At 36.0% G+C, this 13,440-nt stretch overlaps 1 pseudogene; it reads left to right on the top strand.

Annotated features, from left to right (window-relative positions):
- The first annotated feature begins 4,816 nt into the window (after window positions 1–4,816).
- LOC138810724 (U6 spliceosomal RNA) lies at window positions 4,817–4,913 on the top strand (annotated as a pseudogene).
- The last annotated feature ends 8,527 nt before the right edge of the window (window positions 4,914–13,440 follow it).

The raw sequence follows: 13,440 nt of genomic DNA, 5'->3' as shown, positions 1-13,440 counted from the left end.
ATAAGACATCAAAATTTGTGAATTTACCTTTAATTACCAAACAGTAATTCTCTGAAAAAGATAATTTGAGTCAAAATATTTAGGGAGAAAGTGCCCTCCAAAATGCAAGAAGGTGTTGGGTTTACACATTTCTGTTTGTAACACTTTCCACAATGTCTTTGCATTTGAAGCAGTGAAACAGAAAAAAATCTGATTATATAATTCAAACCAATGATTTCACATTTCTAAGTGGCTCACAAAAAATAATATCTTTATTAACATGAGATAGTGAAGACTTCTCTTATTACATAAGCCAAAATGTTTTGGGTTCAGAAAAGAATTGAACAAATGGAAAAGGTAAGAAAACATAGTTCTTAGAAGCCCTAGCTAAGCGTATTGGCGTTAGCAGTGAAGGGAGTCCAAACATTTTATATAAATTATATTAATATTTTTTGGAGGGTCCGGTCGTGGGGCCTGAACTCTGGGCCTGGGTCCCTTAGGTCTTCAGGTCAAGGCTAGTGCTCTACCACTTGAGCCACAGCGCCACTTTCGGCTTTTTTTCTTTTTGCTTATGTGGCGCTGAGGAATCAAACCCAGGTCTCAGGCATTCAAGGCAAGCACTCTACCAAAGAGCAACTTCCCAGCCCTAAATTGTGTTAATATTTTTACTAACTTAAATGATTTTACAGAGCCTATTTGGCTCACTACAATGCCGAACAGATTGGGTGGAGACATGGAAATACATTCCACATCCAAAAGAGGCAACTTAAAGAGTTTTCAAAGACAAATCATGAAGATTTAACAGTGGTGGAGCACATATAGTCCTTCAGCTTCACTAGACTTGAAGCCAAGATGCTGTGATTAATTGGAAATCAGGCAAGAGCTAAGAGGAGGACATAGAAGCAGGACATAGAAGAATTGACCTTTTGTAACAGACACTGTCTTTCTAGGTATAGGTGATTTAACTCTACTCTCCTCCATACATCTTGGTGAACAAACGCAAGACCAAGAGAAAAATAATCTATTGAAATAATTTTGCATAGAATAACTTCATTGTTCCTGATATGGTATCTAAGGAGAGTCTTACAATAGAAGATAAAAGTGCAGTATTTTTCAGTTTCCTCTAAGCATCTTCTTAGCAAAATATATCTTTTAGGTTAGAATTGATTGAACCAAAAAGTGATGGAGTACTTATGTTTGTGGGCACTTTAGACACAAGAAGACTTTCAAGGTAAGAGAAAAAATACAGCCAAATATTTGTGATCACAGCTTCTAGGGCTGTTTTCTGGAGACAAAGTTTTACATTAGACTTCTTCTCATTGACATAGATGTTGTTTCATGGCAACCAAGTGCAAGAGGGAAGTTTCATAGACTCGCCTGGCCAATTAATCAGCATGAAAGAAGAAAATGGCAAATAATATTTAATGAATTACTTTGACCAATTACTTTGCCAGAAGAAAGAAGGAAAAATATAATTCAAAATCAATTGACTTAAAAGTATGAAGAAAGAGTAGTGAAGAAAGATTAGAGAAAATATGGAGGATTGTTTTCTCTCCAGTGGAGTAATGCGTTCTTGATCTTGTTTCTTCCATTCTATCTTCACAAGCTATCAAGTGTGTCTCACGACTGGATTATCCAGTTCAGACAGAGAACTCCTAGAAGAAAGATACTATTTGCAGGAGATGTAGGTGATTGTGATTTATAACAATCTATTTAAATCTGTTCAAAATTCTCTCCTATCCCAAACTTCTCTCTTTGGACAGCGTTGTTTGCTTTTCCCAAGACTACCCTTCATTAACTGCTTAAAATTTTGGGAGGAAATATTCATCCTCTCTAGAGATTTCTGGTTGGTTGTGATTTTTGTGTGTTTTTGTTTTTTGTTGTGTTTTTAAACTGAATTTCAAAAGGTTGTGCAATTGTGTTACAATTAAATATATCCATCTAATTGTCCATTGCTCTTGGATCACAGTCACTCCTTCCATCATTCTCAACCAAATGCTTCTCCAATATTTATTTCAGATTTACCACTTCCGTTATCATATGTGTACAATGAGTATTCTAGCTGTACTTGCCCCTTGTTCATTTTTCAATCATTCTATGTCTTTACTATAATTTCTTTCTGTTTTCAACTTCCTGATAGTCATCCTGTTAAACTGTCTATTAATACTTTGAAAGGTTTATATACATTTCATGGAGTTTCCATTCTGCATATGCTTGAACAGATGTCAGCTTATATTTCCATAATTCATTCATCTGCAGTAACAATTTGCAAGACAGGAGATGTGAAGCCCCTAAACATGATTTTATTCTCATCCATTTGGAAGATTAATCTTCAGTCAAAAAGAAAGTTAAAAAATGCATAGAATGTACTCCTAGCTACCAATTTCTATAAATAGCTTTGTACAGTAGTGTGATTGTTTTATTTTACATGGTATAATATGTTTTACTACCTATAAGTTTTGGAAAAAGAAGAAAACTAAAATTTATTCCTATATAGGAATGTGATAGAAATAGAAGACAGATTTTATGTTTGTCATATCTCTGATGAGTACCCATTTTCAAGACCTAAAGTCATATTTCTCCCTATGTTACACAGATAGGGAAAACATAATATTACATATGATAAGACAACTATTTGTGACATTTTAAAATGTGCCTTATTAAATGATGACATTTACTTTACTAGCAAACGTTTTGGTTTGAAATTTGGCAGGATGATCTATTTAACACATTTCCGGAAGGCTCCTACTGAAAAACACAAATTGTGGTTGGTACTATTTCTAGACTTCAATGAATGGTTGAACGTGTTTGGCATTAGTGCTGGGTAAATAATTCAACTCTATTATAACTTGCTCTCTACACTTGAAAAACTTGTAATGTCACTAAGTATCATCTACTTGTCAAATGTTATTGTGGCGAATGTGATTTTAAAAAGTTAATTTGTAAAGGAATAACTTTCAGTCGATTAAATGTAGATTATCATTGGTTTGAGAGTGACATTTTATACCACTGAACCATGTTGTACTGAAGTCCCAGTGTTTTGCAGCACTAAGGATCTTCTCAATGTTTTTCTGAATTATATTTGAACTCTAAGTAAATTTTTCTGGATCTTGGTAGACCAATTATGGATCTATCCTTCCAGGAACTATTTTTGGCCCACTTATGCTGGACTAAAATCTTTCATTAATCATAGGGGAGGGGTATTAAAAATAATCTTATGACACCTTGTGAACTTGTTCTCTGATATGGGCTGGCCATCTGTAAGTTGAATGTTTGAATCATAGTACATACTCTCAAAATTTGTGATCTCATCTTTCATTTTAAGTTGCCTTGCATTTCACAATTGCTTACTGCTAAATCCTGCATCTCAAGGAACTGTGGCCCTGAAATATAGGAAATGAGAAATTGAAATGGGTCTTCAATTACTTTGTTGTATGTTGCATGGGCCTATGTGAGAAGTCTTGCCCTTGTTATCTGATGATGCAGGTAACTGGTACCTGGGATCCTAGGAATCATTGGGTCGTGCAGAAGAATAATATTTGTTAGACATCTTATCAGAAAAATTTGGGCATAATCAGTAGGAATGCTTCAGAAATATGGAGAAAAACAGTTTGGAATCAGTGAATTGAAACAATAAACAGAGAAGCAGAGTAAAATCCCTTATAGAATAGAGGAAAACAAAATTGGTTTTTTACCATGTGAATTCAGAAAACCAAAACAGTTTGAATGTATCACAAGTTTATACCAAAGACACTGCGTTGATACTTTTTATATTCTAATATACATTTTAAACCTAATTATTTATATTCCAATTCTATTTATTGGAATAAATAAATTTTAATTTATTTGTGAAATTATCAACTAATTCTAGGAAGTTTCATTGTGTGAAATATAAAATCAGCACATATAAATATAAAATATATAACTATATATACTATAAGAAAAAAGACACATGTTTTGAATTGTTCTGTTGTGGTTACAGTATCAAAGGCAACTCTGTTTTAAAGTATTATTACATTATCTCTACCTCAGTGTTTGATAGAGTTGGACCTAAAGCTTTACTATTTGTAGATTTACAGCCTGTAGGCAAGAGAAAACACTGTGATGAAAACATTACCAATTTAAGGCCTAATAATGAGAAGAAACATCTGGACTTCTCCTGCTTCCTGCCTGGTAGGATGGTAGACAGGCCAGGATATTAAGTAATCACGAATATGATCAATTTTTTTCCCCTTCTTGGCTTTAGTTACTTGTGAAATGTTAGATATAATAAACAATTATATTTTGATAAAATACCTTCTAGTCTGAACAGTTATGACTGAACTGTTCATCTCTCTATGATTCCTTGTAACTAAGATTAGTGTTGTTCAAGTAAAACAATCTATGGTGTCAGGGTAAGATATTCTGATTGGTCAGAATAAAGGGTCAGGTAGACATTTGTGCCAGTAAGACCTCACTTGGGAATATGTCAACTGCAGAAGGTTAGAAGTAGCTCTTAAGCAAGGCTTACTTTGAATCCATTAGCTCCACAAAGCTAATTCAGTTGGATCAATTAGTATATGAAAAAGCCATCACCTTTGGACCTAGCAATAAATTATTGAAAGCATGATCAAATTCCAAATGAAAAAGACTTAAAATTGTCATTGACAAAAAAAATTTGCAAATGTGAGCATTAGGATGAACAATATATTTTTTTCCACTATTCACAGAATTTTAGGGAAATAAGATCAGTAGCATTGTGAGGAACAATATAGTTTCCTTATTACAAGTAGGCAACCGTAGATATAAGTCTGTATAAAGATTGCATCATGAACTGCTTAAATTTGGAAGATACTACATGCTTCAGCAGCAGGTATTCCCAAATTACAATACAGAGATTAACATGGCAATTGCACAAGGATGATATGAAAATTTGTGAAGTATTCCGTATTTTTCTTTCTTCAGATGCAAGAAATGAAAAACAGTTATTAAAAAGTTGATTACAAAATAACAAGTGTAACAAAACACGTAATTCATATAATTAAATTTAGTTTGACATCAGTGTATTAAATCTTCACCTCAGAAAGTCTTTTACATACCATAAACTTTACAAAACTTTTGAAATTAGACAACATTTTCATTTTATCCCAAAGAAAAATAATATTAGGACCTAGGAAAAAAAGGAAATTAAAACTTTCTATATGGAATACAATCTGAAAGGACACATTATACAAACATAGAATATTTTAAAATATTCTTTTTCAGACAAGCACCAGAAATACTTTAGTTTCTGTACTATTCATTTAAACAGATAAGTTAAAATTATTTCTGATTAAAATTTCACAAACTCTGCAGAAATCATTATACATGTATACAAAAACTCTTGAATACATTTTGACATCCAATGCAGGCAATTCACTTGGAAGAATTCCACGGAATTCATGAATTTTTTACAGTAAGTATTGGTGTTGCCGTACACTGGTGGCTCAAACTATAAAAAGAATTTTGAGGTATTACCAGGTGTAATAGACTCAGAGGCCTACCACTATAAAGGTCATGATAAGGTCTCTAAAAGAGACTGTTCAAGTTAATAAAGGGCAGAGGATTGCCCAAATATTTTACTCTCATATCTAAACTTGCTTAATCCCACACTGACTCAAAACAGAAAAGGAGGGTTTGGCACCACAGATACTGTAGCCTGGGTTCAGGAAATTACAGACAAAAGGCCTTACAAGGCCATTAAAGTCAATGGAAAACAAATGACAGGACTCTTAGACACAGGAGCTGACAGATCCTGTATAGCTGGAAAAGATTGTCCTATGGCCTGGCCAGTGCAAGGGTCTTCTTCTTCCTTAATTGGATTAGGGATGGCTTCTAATGTAGCTTAGTCAGCTCAGAGACTCAAATGGGTATGTGAAGGGCAGTAAGGCCACTTCAAAGCTTATGTTATTCCCACCTTGCCCTTTTCTTTATGGGGCAGAGACATCATGCAAGACATGAAAATAAAATAGTACAAATAGACTCCTCATCGAAGGAGCAAAATTTTTCATAGGGGCCACTGAGGAACAGCTTTATGCTGACAAAATAATATGGAAAAGTGTTGATCCTGTATGGATTAATCAGTGGCCCCTAACTCAAGAAAAGATTCAAGCCATACAGGACTTAGTTCAAGAACAATTGAGTCAAGGGAAGAATAGAAAAGACTACCAGTTCTTGGAATACTCCATTTTTTGTAATTAAAAAAGAAGTCAGGAAAATGGAGATTATTACAAGATCTAAGGGCAATTAATGAGACCATGCATGACATGGGAGCCCTTCAACCAGGTCTACCCTCTCCTGTTGCAGTCCCACAGGGTAGATACATAATAATAATAAACTTACAGGATTGCTTTTTTACAATAAAATTACAACCAGAAGATTCCAAGAGATTTGCTTTCAGTGTCCCTTCAGCTAATTTAAACAAACTTATAATAGGTACCAATGGAAAGTGCTACCTCAGGGCATGAAAAACAGCCCTACCTTATTTCAACAATATGTGAAAAGGGCTATAAAACAAATTAGAGAAAAATATCCAGGGGCATATATTATTCATTATATGGATGATATACTTATGGCCGATGAAACTAGAGAAAAGACAGAAAAAATATTACAGGATATGGAAGAACAATTAACAAAATTCAGTTTGATAATAGCTCCTGATAAAGTTCAACATGAATGACCTTTAAATTATCTGGGAAAAGTGATTGGACATGATTATATTATGTCTCAAAAGACACAAATTAGAATACATAAACGAAAAACATTAAATGATTTCCAAAAATTATTAGGGAATATTAATTGGATTCGGCCTAGTTTAAAAATAACTACAGGACAATTAGATCCTTTGATGAAAATGTTGGACGGAGACCCTAATCCTAAATCTACCAGGAAAATAACTCCTGCCGCCTTATCCTGTATAAAATTGGTAGAAAAAGCATTGAATACAGCTAAAATACAGAAAATTAATATTGCACAAACATGGTCCTTTATAATTCTGGCTACAAGCTTTACTCCCACAGGATGTTTTTGGCAGGATGGGATACTAGCATGGATCCATTATTGCCATAACCCTGGAAAAATAGTTGCTTCATATCCCTTTTTTTGTGCTAATTTGATTTTAAAGGCTAGATTAAGAGCTAGAGAATTATTTGGCCACGAAATACCTAACATTATTATCCCTTATAATAAGAAACAATTAGATCATTTGATACGATTTGATGATGATTGGAAAATTGTTGTATTAACTTACACAGGTAAAATAAGCTTTCATATGCCCCAACATCCTTTTATACTGAAACCCCTGTGATATTTCCAAAGGTTTTGGTTACAGAACCTTTGGGCGGGGCATTAACTATTTTTACAGATGGATCTTCTAGCGGAAAGTCTGTGGTTTATTGCAGTACAAAACCACCATTAATATCTTCTGACCCAACTGTACCTGCACAACAGATTATTGCAGTTCTGCTAGCCTTTCAAAATTATTCAGAGGAGTTTAACCTTTACACAGATTCCCGCTATGTGGTTTCCTTGTTTCCTGCCATTGAAACAGCCCTAGTTACTGGTCATTCTAAAGTAATAAAGTAATTAATAAAATTACAACAGCTATTACAACAAAGAACGACAAAGGCATTTGTGGGACACATCAGGGATCATAGTAATCTCCCTGTACCTTTGTCTCAAGGGAACAAGTTAGCAGACTTATTAACTAAGGAAAGTCATGTAATGTCAGCTTTAGAAGAAGCTCAGGAAAGTCATAGACTACACCATCAGAATGCTAATGCCTTAAGAAAGATGTTTCAAGTGTCCTGAGAACAGGCAAGACAAATTGTAAGGGAATGTGAGGCATGCCTGGAAGTTTTTCATCCACAGAAAATGGGAGTTAATCCTAGAGGCTTAAAGCCTAGAGTTCTGTGGCAAATGGATGTTACCCATGTAACAAAATTTGGGAAAATCTCCTTTGTCCATGTTACTATAAATACTTATTCTCATGTTATGGTTGCTACAGCCCATTCTGGAGAGGCTGTGAAAGATGTTATTCAACATTTGGTTAAAGCCTTTGTAGACCTAGGAATTCCTAAGGAAATAAAAACTGACCATGGACCAGCATACACCTCCAATGCTTTTGCTAAATTTTATGCACAATGGAAAATCGTGCACAAAACAGGGATTCCGTATAATCCACAAGGCCAAGCAATCATAAAACGAGCTCATAAGACCTTAAAAAGTCAATTGACAAGAATTAGACAGGGAGGAGAGAAGCAATACTTCCCCCATTACACTCTTAACCATGCTTTACTGGTTCTTAATTATTTCAATGCTGATGAGCAAGGAATAACCCCAATGATGAGACATTGGGGCATGGAAGAAACTACAACTTTTCCTTTACTAAAATGGAAGGATCTACTTACTGGAACCTGGCATGGGCCAGACATCCTGTTAACATCTGGGAGAGGCTATGCTTATGTTTTCCCACAGAATGCGGAATCCCCCATTTGGGTCCCAAACAGACTCATCAGGCCTTTCTCGGGCCCAAAAAAGAGACAGGAAGAAAATGAAAATACATCAGCAGAGAAAACTGGAGCAGAAGATAAAGACTCTTTCTCTATCACCACCACAGGCTAATTCAACAAAAACCGCAACACCACCTAAATGGGGAAAGATCAAGAAGCTGGTTGAAAAGGCCCGGCACATTTTGTTAATGAGTTAAATAAGGATGTTTCTCTAACATTAACAGAGCAAAAAATTATTGATCCAAAATACAAAAAAACAAAATAGAGGCTTTGGAAAAAGTAGTCTTAAAGTTAAGGACTGAAGTCAATAATCTAAAAACCCAGTAGCTGTCATCAGTCATTTAAATATATTTGTGTTACCCCATTACCTTATAATGAGAGCTTAGATTGGGAAGTTACCAAAGTGCATTTACAAAAATTCTGGAAGGACAATAGCTTAATTCATGAGATAGGATAGCTACAGGAAGACATCTCAGCCCTTAGTCAAGCTCATTTGGAAACCGTGGGGATAAATTCTTTGGCAGCAGATTTACAGAGAGGATTAAAAAGTCTTAATCCTTTATATTGGTGGCACTACTTGATTACATTTGAAGTCATAATACTTATTGTTATATGTATTCTTGTTGTCTTTCCAGTCCTCTTCAAACTAGTCTTCTGCTCCATCTTCTCTATATGAGAAGAAATTTCTCTGGCACATCTAACATATAAAATAGGGGCAAATGCCATGCCTACTCCCGTGAAGTCTGCTGAGCATGGAATACCTGCATTCAGACCTGAGAATGGGGCTTCACAGAAGCCTATCTCTGAGAATGGGACTTCATCAAAGTCTACCTCAGAGAATGGGGCTTCAAAGAGGCCTATCTCTGAGAATGGGACTTCACCAAAGTCTACCTCAGAGAATGGGGCTTCAAAGAGACCTATCTCTGAGAATGAGACTTCACTGAAGTCTACCTCAGAGAATGGGCCTTCAAAGAGGCCTACCTCCTGGAAAGGCAGGCAATCACCTGGGAAAGATGTGTTTCTGTTCCTGTTTTGCTTTTCTTCGCTGTATAGGAGTGCCTATTAATTTTTTACTGTTCCTGCTGCTTGTTCTACTTACTCATGCTCAATATTCCCTTATTCAAGGCTCTTTCTTAAAAGTGTTGATGACTCCAACATCCGATGAGTGTCCTGAGAATATGACTAACTCACCAGAGTTAAGTGCTACGGTACAAGCCCCTCTTATGGAAGCTATTAGACAAGTCATAAGTAAATATAAAAGTATGGGGGGTTCATGACATCACTTCAGCAGAAGGAATTGTTTGTAAGAGATTTACAGGAAGCTGTAGGCATGGCTAGAGCAAAAAGAGTGTATGGCTACTGGAGACTTCCCTTTAATCCTAAAGCATATACAATAGACTCATATAGGTATCCTGTAGATAAGAAAGATATAGAGGGATATTTAGACCAAAAGCTAAATAAGATTCTTAAAAAGTTGGTAGATGGAAGGTGGCAATGGCTTATCAGAGGAAAATGGTGGGATCCTCCATTATCTAGAGGACCCCAAAGACTTCCCCCAGATCCATAGCCTTTTACAGGTGTGTATGATAAGTATGGCAACCATTGGGAAAACTACTTAGAAGAAAAAACTTCCTATTACTCTCTTTCATTTACTGAGAGACTTGCTAGATCTAGGTCTCCTTGGTACTTACTATCAAAGAAGGAACAAGAAAGATCTTATGAAACAGTTAAGGCCTCTATGGAGAAGAGTAAACGATTATGTGAAAGGGTTACAGAAAAGACACTATGAGCTTAAATTTGATATATGGCCAGATTTAACTAAGTATACTAAATGTCATGATTTTGGCCACAAATTGGGGACCCTCTAAAGAATGGCAAAGAAGCACAATTGTTTAAAAAAGATTTGAAACATATAAAGTACAAAACTAAACAAAAGTAACTATAAAGTACTAGAGTTCATGCCTTTCTATCCAGCACCTTGCCTGTGTGCTCTGGTTAATGGTTAATAGGTGATAAACATCAAAACCAATTGTATTTCTTAAAAATAGAGGTAAAGCCGAAAACAAGTGCCTATTGTCATAGCTGGTAATCCAAAAAACAAGATCAGGCGACCGGCTGGTGAACACCCAAAAATGAAGACTTGCAGCAAGATTGTGTAACTTTTTGCCCTTTCTCATGGAGATTTTAGCTATAAAAGTGTGTTATCCTCTGCAATAAATCACACTCAGCATTCACTCCTCTTCTGTGTGAGTTGTCCGTTTGCCATCTCCCCACCTGTTCCAGTTCCTCCACTAGGTGTCCTCCATCGTCCCGACAGAGCCAGTCAGCGGCAGAGGTCCATTGTATCTTTGCTATCTCAATTCTCAGCAGCAAGAGGCCTTTAGTTTGGGCATTGGTATCTGTATCATGATGAAGTAAGAAAGAAGCCACTCTGGTATTATTCTGCATATATACAATGTGCAAGGTTGTCCAGCCATCTACAGTTATTGCATTTGCCACTTGAGCCACCAACTCATGGACAATGTCTAAGTGTACACTGTAGGCTTCCTGATGAAGAGGGGTATACTCATCATCATCCCTAGTATTCACATGAGTGGCCTTTTTGGAAAGTAGTCTCCGCATTGTAGTAGGCTGAATATTTTCAGCAGCCCAATGAAGAAATTTACTTGGATCCTTCTCCAATTTTTGTCTTGCAATTGATACCATTCCTTATTTTTTCATCTTGTTCCTCATCTTCCTAAGAATTGCCTAACCAGAGACTTTGAGTGCCAATGGGAATGAAGTTTCCATGTATTTCCCTAATAGTTCACATAGGTTGAACTGGTCAGAAAAATCTAGTGAATTTTCTGCATATTTGATTTATATCCTTTTTCCAGTTTTACTATTCAAAATTATTCTAACTAGAGAGTAGGTAATTGATGGAGAACAGAGGAAAGATATTCCTTCGTATTCAAAGGTACAGACTAAAAATAAGGACCAGTGATGTCTTCATGTGCAGCTTATTCTAGGAATGAGAAAAGATGAAATAATGCCCTCTATATAAATGATTTGGGAAATGGCAGAGCAAAAAGTGAAATGATGCAACCAAAAATATAAAAGCAAAATAAATTAGGATAATTATGGTGCAATCATATTATCTATGAGAACCATGAAATAGAGAAAGGAAGGGAGATACAGATATGCAATGACCTAGCTAGCCACAAAATTCATGCCTCTGATCAACTGATAGAGCAAACAAAATTTTATTTTTTAAAAAAAGATGGAAATAGAACTTATCTATTTACTTGGAATTAGTAAATACATTTTAGTAGCCTATATAAAGAGACATAGCTTTGACCAAATTACAGACAAGAATCTAAATCCTTCGTAATTCTAGTAAATCCTTGGTAATTCTTGTAAAATTTCTCTGAAATCAGTTGAATCACACTTTTCCTGTACAATGAAGAAATAGGTCCAAGTTAGTAAAGCAGCTAGAGAAGGCAGGAAGATTTTATCTGTGACAAAACTTTGTGGATAATGGTATTGAGGATTTCTCACTGGTGATCCACTTGCACTGGAAGCATGATTCTGAACTATTGCTTTGATCATTATATTCTCCAAGAAGAAAAAATGAGAATCGATAGTTTAGGACTACTAATACATTTTGACCTTCTCACTAAGCACCTTCAATCATCAAAATCACATGAAGAAAATAGACAGGCCTACTTTTTTAGATGAAAACAAGTGTCTTAAAAAACAAAGAATTTATGTAGTCATGCATAGGACTTCTATTTTAAAAGTGCCTCATACATTTTTTATAATGTTGGGTAACAATAAATAATGGATCTATTAGAAGGCTCTTAAAGCTCATATGTTCAATAGTGAGTTCTCTTACACTGTATCATGGTATTTTTTGTTTATGGTCTTAAGAAATTTACATAACTAACTTGAATTTCTGACAGGACAGTATCATCACTGTACATCTTGCTTCTATAATCTCAGTTTTACATTACTATCTAAGTATGTGCATTAGATAGTTATAGAGAAAAAAGTAGAAGCCACACTAGTGGCTCATGTCATTAATACTAGTTAATCAGAAAGATGAAATCTGAGGATTGTGTTTGAAAGCAGACCAAGAAAAAAATGTCCATTAGATTCTGATTTGAAAGTAACCAGCAAAAACTAGAAATGGAGCTGTGGTACAAGCAATAAAATGCTAGCCTTGAGAAAACTGAAATAAAAAATAAATTCTGGAAAAAGCTGTGTGTACAGTAGGAAATGACCTGCTGTGTTAGGAGCCATTCCATATGTGTAGAGGCTCTGAGTTTTGTCTACAGTTGTTCTGATAACAATAGTGCCATCTTCTCGGTGGTTGGAATATTCATGTGCTCAAGGACTCCCTGAGGCCTTGGGCTACCCGTTAGTGTGTGTGTGTGTGTGTGTGTGTGTGTGTGTGTGTGTGTGTGTGTGTTTCCCTCATTTTCCCCTGTCCACTTTGTGAGTGCCTGTCTGCCTATTCCTAATCTCGGATAGTGCCCCTTCTCCATTGCATACTTGCCTTTTGCCTCGATCAGGATCTGTAATGAGTCTTAAATTGTCAGAGACCTAAATATTCCACTTTTCCTTTGGAGCCCAAATTCGGCTGTCCATATCTTTGTACACCTCCAGAGTATTCTGGGTCAGCAGGGCCAGCTGGCATATGTTCTCCCCTGCCTCTGGGGGGGGGCAGGGTCAGTCATGTGATGTCCTGTCATTTTTCTCAGCTGGGCCTCTGGCTGTACTTCCCACTCTCAGCAGTCTGGCAGTGGAGTGGGGGAAGGGTGGTTGCCAGTGGCTCTGACCAACTCGAGCTTGATAACTGACTGAAGGCTAACCCAGCACGGATGATCAGGGTTTACATGGGAGGTGAGGCCAAGGTGGCTTGGAAGTATTGGTCGATGTCTAGGAAATGTCA

Source organism: Dipodomys merriami, unplaced genomic scaffold (assembly GCF_024711535.1).
Source record: "Dipodomys merriami isolate MVZ:Mamm:240054 unplaced genomic scaffold, mDipMer1.0.p SCAF_507, whole genome shotgun sequence".
NCBI classification, from domain to species: domain Eukaryota; kingdom Metazoa; phylum Chordata; class Mammalia; order Rodentia; family Heteromyidae; genus Dipodomys; species Dipodomys merriami.
Note: the sequence above shows the minus strand (reverse complement) of the source record. Positions and strands in the feature narration are given on the sequence as shown.